Below are 9,625 nucleotides of genomic sequence, written 5' to 3'. Positions count from 1 at the left end.
TGGGGGTGTTCTAAGAACACACCCCCTTCATAATGTCCACAACCAGAATGAATATATCCGTAGAACAAATATCTCGTCTGCCTGTCCACAAAGTTTTAACGCACATTTATTTTATTCAGGGACTTCAACACTGTTCGTAGAACACCCACGCATATGCGCACCACACCCTTGGTTCCTACGAACATCGCGCCTGTTCGTAACTGTCTGCCGCACGTGTGTCGCACTTTTAATTATTTCGGGGACCCAAACACTGTCCATAGAACACCAGCGCTCATGCGCACAACCGTCCCTGTGCATTTAGTGTCCTGCAGACACCCGTCCCATTCGTGAACGTGTCCACGATGTCATCATGTGACCGCACCCATGCTGAGTGGGTGTCCTGATTTGTGGACACTGTCCGGACACCCACACATTTAAAAAGTGCTTTTTGAGCACTCTAAAGTATTTTACAGTAACAGTTCGCCATTGCACATGTCCCAGACAATGTTCCTGTCGATCTACATACTTTTTGGAACTTTTTGAGCCCTTTCTTGGTGTTTGATGTGTTCGGGGACGGCACCGGTGTCCGCAAAGCACGCCCCAGCATCCCTATAAAAGGCCACACCCCAGAGCCGATCCTCATTCTGCTTTTGGATTTCCAAGATTCAAAACAGGACTATTGTGCAGGTTGCTGTTCTTGGTTCCTGTTTATTAACCTTCCAGATGGCATCCCAAATTGCTTCTGCTGCTACTGCCTTGGCATCAGCACCCCCACGCCCTCCACCACCACTACGTCCCCAAGGGCCTGCAGAGGGGAACAGGCGTGAGGATTCAGAGGAGAGTGATGAAGAGGATGAAGAGGATGAGGTAGTGGAAGTCCCTAATACTAACACTCATTGTGGGTCTTGGGTGTGGTGGTTATTTACCACCGTTGATAGAAAGTGAAAAGCCAATGCGAGCAAGGTGATCTGCACTCAGTGCCGCATGGTGCTCCATCGTGGCAAGCCTGGTTCGTATAGCTATGGTACTACATCAATGAAGCAACACCTAAAGTCGTTCCACGATGGGGCTATTCGTAAGGTTGTACCTTGTGATAAATGTAGTAGAGTTCCTCTGCAGCATCCTCCGTTTCCGCTCCTGTCACCACAAAAGACACTCCTGTGGGACAGTGCATCCCTCCAGCTGCCTCAAAGGCCATACATGATGCTGTTGACCGGTACCTTTCAAAGGTCACCATATTGTGCATGTACTGTGATGCAGTACTCTGCAGGGGGAGAACCTTCGGAGTGCTTTTGAGACTGCGGTCAAGGAACATCAGAAGGTCTGCGACCTACCTCAATAAGGCCCACCCTACATCTTCCTCTCTCCACCTGTCCTTTCTTATCCCCGTGGTTGGTGTCCCTTCCTTACCCTCCTTAACCCTCCTTTCCTTGTGTGTCGTGTTTAAAAAAAACAAAAAAATCTAAACAAAAAAGGATCTTTTCAGGCTCTTGTGGACAGTCCACGGACATGTATATTTTGGGAGTACTGCCCTATCAGAACCATTGCACTTTTCTATAGGAGGAAGTGGTGGCTCTGAAAAGAGCCTTTTTGTGGTGTTTTCTTGTGTTTCAAAAACTTCAAATGGTCAACACCTACTGCAACATGGATTGCTGTAATTCCAAAAAAGATTCCAATGCATTTTGTATATTTCGCAGAAAAATCTAATTTCCGGCATAAGTAAGATGTACTCCATCTCTGCAAAAAATGTGTCTGCTACAAAACATAATGTTTTCATTCTGAGAAGAGGACATAAGAACATCTCTCAAAAAGGCACAAACAGCCTTCTTAACATTGCACCTTGCTTTCTCCATTTGTGGACCAAATGAAAAAGAATGCAACCACATTTGTCTCTGCGCAATATGGGAAAAAATTACTCTGGAGTTTGATACATTTCCATGACTTTCCCAAGTCCTCCTTTCATTGCAAATTGCAAAGAGATTCCAGAGACATGTCCTAAACTGTTCCCTCCAAAATGAATAATAACAATGTCTAGATGACGCTGTGTCACCAAAGAAGCACACAGAAGTACCAAATCCACCCACTTCATTCCAAGCACTCCATGCAGTGCACTTCCACATGAGAGAATCCAAGATGTGCAGTCACTCCACAGCGATCTGAATGCATCTCCAACCAATTTATCCAAGAATCTCCCAAAATCCAGACAATCTGCTTTCTGAAACACACAGTCATAGCTATCTGCTCTTCTCTCAGGAAAAATACCTACTGAAAAACTCTCTCCTTACAGAACACACCCAGTAAACCTTGTTAACCAATCCCTTGCCCTGCTCATTCTCATTTGCATGCCTCTCAACCCCAAAATCCCCGTATGCAATACGCGGTGTCCGCGGACAACCGCGGTGTCCACCAACAGATCGAAAATCTGAACGTGCGGAATGAAAATTTAAATAGTGTGCTCCATTTCCCCTTTGAGGTTGGCTCTGAAAAGAACCTTTTTTTTTGGTTTTTTTTGCTGATGCTTCAAAAACATCTTTTATTTTGTATTTCTTTGTTTTTTTCTTATTTTCCTGCAAACATCTTCACATTAGCTTCTCCAAAGCAACCCTTATGTTCCAAAGAAGCATAGCATTTCCCATAAAAGATAAAGAAATGCCATCTTCTTTAAAATAAACAACATTATCAGAATCAATTTTCTCATTATTGCAAAAGAACCTACCAGCTCTAAACATGAAAGCAAACATGCCTCAGTTGATTGCACACCTAGCAATATTTTGCTGAGGACAAAACACAAAACTATTGTCCGATACTGCCCTGGGTAACAAAGCAGAAAAAATAACATTGGCATTTTGAAGGACTTTCATGATTGCCTGGACCAAGTTTTGCAGATCTTGCAACAAAGTAGGGGCACTGACATAGCCCAAATGCACAGCACCACAGTGCAGGACAACTACATCTGGATTATTGAACCTAGCCCTACCCTGACAAACTTCCAAAATTGCCTGCAAATAAAAACCAGGCACAGTACTCCACACCACCTCTATCAACAAACATACCTCCGAGCACCAACACCGACTTTCTCCACCTCTGCCATCTTCACTTCATACAGCCTCATTCAACACAAACCACAACCTCAACATCTGATTGGCTTATCCCTACAGTCCATTTTCCATACTGGATTTGCTGAGAAACCCCAGATGTGGCACGCCCGGTCCGCGGACAAACGCGGTGACCGCGGAGCGCGTAACACTGGGGCAGCCCTTCTACCCTTTCCACTTCACTCTCTACACCATTCCCTCATTGGCTACTGTTAAGCAGTCACACAATCATCCACCAATCACATCCAAGAACTTACATCTAACTCTATCATCACAGATCAGCACTTTAGATGTACGATTGATCACTCTCAGTACAATTCGGCTGTGACTGCAAAGGACCTACAGCAACAACAACTATAAAACTCCCCAAGACTTCTACTTGCAGATTAATGCACATCCACATGCATGAACACAGACTACAGGTATGAATATTTTCTACACAGTACATGTAAAGCTCTTCTAGGAATACAATACATCCCGGGAGAATAGCTCAGCAGCAACGTGCACGCCTTGGAAGCAAGACGACACAAAGCAACACAGGTTCGATCCCCGGGTCCTCACATAGAATCCTCTAGGTGTTTAAGCGTATTAAAATATGCAACTACGATAAAATAATTACGAAACTAAAAAACAAACAATTCCTGTAATAGCGCCTCGATGCCCGTGGGCTGTGTGAGCGCTTTACAAATGTACAATAAAATAAATAACAATTAAACAGAGTAACTGCCACTTACCGTGTAAAAACTGTAAATTGAACTTACTGTCATTTCTCCCATCTGCTATGATGAAGTGTCAATTGCAAACCTTTCTGCTCTCCAAATTTGTGTTTACACACACACCTATTTAAAAAAATATGATTTCATATTACAAGATGGGAGAAATAAGATTATAATTATGAAAACAAAAAATAACAATGTCTACATTAACAAAAGTGCTATAAACACACATATTCACTAACGTCTTTCTTTTACAATTGCAGTGAAGACCACTCTCATGAAAAGCAGCAGCGTCTGAAGTACGAACAAGGACTTAGAAGAAACCTAGTCTTTCCATACAAAAAAGTAGGTACAATATTAATATAATGTTCTAACTGTTACTCAAACACACTAGCATTTTAGTATTGTAGAACAAACAAGTGTATTAACCTGTTACCATTAGATGTAGTATTAGTGCTTCCCCTTACCAGTTCCATACTTTATATTGTCATCTGAACCCAGTATAATAACACACAAATACAAGAATAGCCTTCCCAACTTGATGTAGCTGCCCATTGCATAATCACACACCTCCACAATCATCCTTACCATCATACTCAGACACTCATGCACAAAGCACGCATACAGTGCACAACACCCCAACCCACACTTTCTTTTTTTTCTCCAACAGACCCCAAAGAATACCTACCAAAAAGCAACTCCATAGAAAAGAACGCAGAAGTAGAGCAAATCAAAATAAAAGTGTCTAAAATAAGCATCCATCTCTAGCAGATTTTGTACAAAAAGTTCAAACAAAACAGCTAATACAGTCATTAAGCGAAACAGAACAGGCTTCCAGTACAGCAGCTTTCCCTCCTCTATCAAAATGTAAAACGAAACAGAAAGTAATTAACAAGACTTCAGCTACCACTACTGCTAACGCTGCACCTATAAATCTTGATGTAGTTGCAAGTAAGAATACCCAAAACATTTTTTTACAAAAAATGTTTTGCCACAGAGTCCTTCAGAACCTAATAAAAACAGGAGAGAAATCATCAAAACCCTTAAAACCTACCGTAGAAAATTAATCCTAGAAGCTCTCATAGACAGTGCAATCCATCTTAAAAGGAATTTATTTAGTTTAGTTTTAAACAGAATGAAACCACTAACAAAAAACTAACTACTAAACTACAAAAAAGACTTCTCAATAAACAGAATATCAACATAAATAGCTTCTTAAACATCTGGGGAGATGAATGGAGTCACACCACGACCACAGAACCATATTTTAATGAAGAAGCATATAAATAAAAACAAACAACCCCAATTGCCATACATAGCAGTGGACGAGGGTATGAAAAATGTAATAACACCATTATGGAACAAGAAACTCTGCTCACAAAAATATCCCCAGAAAACTCAGTATCACCTCCCCATTTAACTGAACCAAAACATCCAGTCTACAAATGGCCGTGCACATCAATGTGTAACATTGCCAAAAAATCGTTCAAATCTTTACGCCATTTCTTCAATCAGTATGTAAAAAGCAAAGACAAATTCAAAATGAAACTACTACAAAATATGGATGCCTGTCCAGTGCGCAAATACACAGGACTACAAGGACATTCATTAGCCTACATTTCAGGACCTATTTGCAAAAGCACCTTCCATCATATCAAAATGATATCAACACATCATTCAACTATAAGAAATCTGGTCCAAAAACTCTACTATGCTAAAAGTCCTGCTTTAGCCTTAGCCAATTTAAATAACAATCTTCTACATGGTACAGCCAAACAACTCCTCAAACAAATAGAGCATATCCAGAGAAAATAGTTTGGAATTGAAAGCCACTTAAAAAATGTAATAGATGTACAACAAACTAACAACTACTGTACAAATAGCAACCTTCTATTAAACACATACAAAAAAGAAATACTAAAGTTTAAAAGTACCTCCGCTGAAGTACCAAACCATGTATGTGTGTGTTGCTGCAGGACTTCTTATAAAAGTACCACAAAAATTGTAGACCTAACGTCCAAAATAGAAGACAATGAAGATTCCAAATGGCTCCAATTAGCTTTCTACCTTATATCAGAAAACAAATACGACATTATTGACCCCTTATACTTTGCAATTACTGCACTGCAAAACTTGACAACAACCAAACACCTTCACGTGCTATTACAAATAACTTGAAATTATTCCCACTACCAAAACCCCTGCAACAAATACATTTATATGAGAGCATCATAATTCAAACAGTGCACCCATTTCAAGCAATAATATGCCTCCAACCAAAAACAGCAAAGTTACCTCCCTCTGAATCAGTGAAAGGCATTTGTGGCAAAGTAGTTTATTTACCGTTAGATCTCAAAGAAAATGTACACACTCTAGGAGTGCAACGGCCAATAGATCAATCTTTAATTGTCTTAGTAAATGGCGTACCTACAAAAGACAAATTGGCAACAACTCGTGGACTTAGACAAGCCCTGCAATAGCTAAAAATACAACAATTAAGTTAGACAAGCCCTGCAATAGCTAAAAATACAACAATGAATACTACAAAGAAATTAATATTGAAGAAAACCTGAGAGAAACCATTGAAATAATTCAATATTCCACCTTCTCTTTGAAAGTGAACTAGCCACTGTTTGCCACGGAGTTGCACAAACATTAAAATCAGGTACCCATTTTCAAAATATGTCAGCTACCCAATTATTACAAAAAGTGCAAGGAAAAGATGCTGTTTTACAGTCAAGTATTACAAATCTTTTAGCAAACACGCGTGGTATAAAAGAATACTGGTTCCAATGTCACGGAGATGTACGCTGTATGATAAGAAACCTTGGCCCACCCACTTAGTTTGTTGCATTAAGTTGTGCAGAAAATGCATGGGAAGATTTACCCGATTTACTACGCATAGCAAAGAAAAACAAAACAAACATAGATATAAAAACACCAGGAGAACTCTGCTCTCTAGATCCTGTAAATTTTTCAAGATATTTCCATCATCGCTTCATTGCTATACTACACTTTATTTGTAATAAAATTGTTCCTCCCCTCGGAGAAGTTCAACACTTCTTTTGGAGAAAAGAATACCAAGCCAGAGGAGCACCACACATCCACATGCTATTATGGATTAAAGATGCTCCAGAATTTGGTCAGGACAGTGATGCCACTGTTTTGCAGTTCATCCAAATTTTGTCACTTGTGAAATCCCTTCACAAACAACACATAGTGCACAAATCTTACAATTTTAAAGACACAAATGTGGGAAATATTGTCATCACAAATATAAAAAAAGGGGAATACTACACCAAATGCCGCTTTGGATTCCCTAGACCAGTTTAAGCAACAGGTCAAGTAAACAACTTCATGGGGCTGATTCATGGAATTTTTTGCGCTGAAATACGGGGATTTGTGTGCCATTCTGGCCGCAAATCCCTATTTGTTAAACAGGGATTTGTGGGCAGAATGGTGCAAAAATCCCCATTTTTCGGCGCAAATAATTCCATGAATCAGCGCCCATGTCTTCAGTCAGACATAGGGGGTTATTCTGAGTATGGAGATAACCATGCCACAATTAGCGGCATGGCTACCCCCATACCAGGTACCGGGTCCGGGTTCCTTGAATGAGGAATTACCAGGCCATTCCGACCTTGGAGGGCCCGGTAATTCCTCATTCAAGGAACCCATCCCCATTCCCATTCAAGCCCCCATAGGGCTCAATGGAAATGGGGAGGGTGCTAACAATGGGCCCGTTAATAACGGGCCCGTTGTTAGCACCCTGGTATGCTCGCGGGACCCGCTAAGGATGCCTGGTAAAACCAGACGTCCTTTGCGGGTCCCGCAAGCAGAACTCGTAATGAGGCGGTAAGGGGTTGATGGCTATGGCACCTTTACCGGTGCCGTTAACCCCTTACCGCCAAGGTCGTAATGACCTCCAAAGTGTCAAAGGTAAATCACCTAAGAACACATATTACATAAAAAGAACAGAAGAATCAAAATACATCAATGATTATAATGCAATCATTGCCCTCCTGTGGAATGCAAACATAAATGTGCAGTACATTGCAGACAATTCCACTGCAGTTGCATGATATGTCACAGCCTACTAACTAAAGCAGAGAAAACAGGGCTTCAGGACCTCTGGGATGACATATCATCTGACAAAACACTATCACAGAAATTGTAAATTAAAATGCTCTCTCATGGAGAATGTGGCTGCCATGAAGCTGCAGACCGTTTAACCGGTACTGCCTTGTATGGAAAATCTGACAATATAGTATGGCTAAGTCTTGGTCCTGCTAAATCTATAAAAAGAGTTCTCAAATCATATGAGGACATAGAAACAATAGCCAAAAATGATCCCAACAGCCAAGACATTTTGAAAAACAATTTACTAGACACATACTACCCAAACAGGAGTACCACTTTGGAAACCATGTGTCTCTACCACGTAGTCCAAAACTTTACATACAAAAATAATGTTAAACCAGATGAAAAGAAAGGTAGATACAGAGTTGTAAATTGTGAAGGCAGCTTAGTGAAACTTATCAAATGCAGCTTAATTAATCATATCAAATTGTCATTAAAAACTCCTCAACATAAAGAACTGAATTACATGTCCCTGCTACAACTTTTTGAACCATGGAGAAAAGAAGAAAAGTTACTGGATACATATGACTCCTATGAAGATGCTTTCAAAGCAAATGAGAGCACTATAACAACGTAAACTTTAAACAGTACCAAACAATGTTGCACAATGAACAGCAACACGAAGAAGAACTCCAGGCCCAACTACAAGTGGACACTCCCGACAGTAGTCAACCTCTGTTACAGGGAGCCAAGAACCACTTGGACAGCCACTAATAGCAAATGAGGTAGAATTAGCCATGATAGAAGTAGAAAACACCATGTGTCAGTATGAACAAGCTACAGAAGACTTTGCTATACTGAAATCACAACTGAGCAATGAGCAGTGTATCATTTTCCAAGAAACAACAAAACAAATTGAACATGGTGTGGAGCATGAAAATAAAAACTGTACCTGCCAAGACTACAAACCTATACTGCTATATGTGAGTGGTGAAGCTGGTTCAGGCAAAACATTCTTAATCAAAATCATCAGCAAGTTCCTTCAACAATTGACAAACAACAAACTGTCAGCTGTTGTAACTGCCCCACAGGTTTAGCTGCCTACAACACAGGCGGTGTCACTTTACACCGAATACTACTCCTTCCAGTAGAACACCAAAACAAATCAGACTATTACAAACTTCCACAGAAGCTACAATGGAACTACGCAGAGTTTTCAAACAAATGAAAATGTTGCTACTAGATGAGGTGAGCATGGTCTCCAACCTAATGTGGCTTTGATTCACCTCAGATTACAAGAGGTCCTCAAAAGAGACTACGAAGAGTTCTTTGGAGGAAAACACATTATTGTTTTCGGAGATCTTCTTCAATTGACACCAGTCAAAGCTCAACCTATTTTTGAAACCTTAGGGCACAGACTGTGCCGTAAAACTCTTGGCAGCATAGGAAATGAAAACCTTTGGCAACATTTCCAATACAGAGAATTAACAGAAAACACGTGCCAGTCTGCAGACCTCACATACGCCAACATTTTAAAAAGTATTAGAGTTGGTGTACTATCTCAAGAAGCACAATCAATATTAAAAACCAGGCACATCCATGCACTCTATGGCCATAACTCATGTACTACTGATGTCATGGAACAATTATCACACAAAAATGTCAATTGTATGTCGCGCCTCAAAACACTTGTGTATAGGCGCGTTATAAATGCCATATCATATCATATCATATCATATGTCCTTGATGCCATCT

The 9,625-nt window shown here is 40.4% G+C and overlaps 1 long non-coding RNA gene across 1 annotated transcript in view; it reads right to left on the bottom strand.

The window, feature by feature from the left end:
• Nucleotides 1-3,814: 3,814 nt before the first annotated feature.
• The window catches only part of LOC138504760 (uncharacterized), a 75,977-nt gene continuing 70,166 nt past the window's right edge, over nucleotides 3,815-9,625 (bottom strand). The window contains exon 3 of the long non-coding RNA XR_011279951.1: nucleotides 3,815-3,913. This is a non-coding gene — a long non-coding RNA (uncharacterized lncRNA). The remainder of the gene's footprint in view (nucleotides 3,914-9,625) is intronic.

This window comes from Ambystoma mexicanum, chromosome 11 (assembly GCF_040938575.1).
Source record: "Ambystoma mexicanum isolate Mex_15411 chromosome 11, UKY_AmexF1_1, whole genome shotgun sequence".
NCBI classification, from domain to species: Eukaryota; Metazoa; Chordata; class Amphibia; order Caudata; family Ambystomatidae; genus Ambystoma; species Ambystoma mexicanum.
Note: the sequence above shows the minus strand (reverse complement) of the source record. Positions and strands in the feature narration are given on the sequence as shown.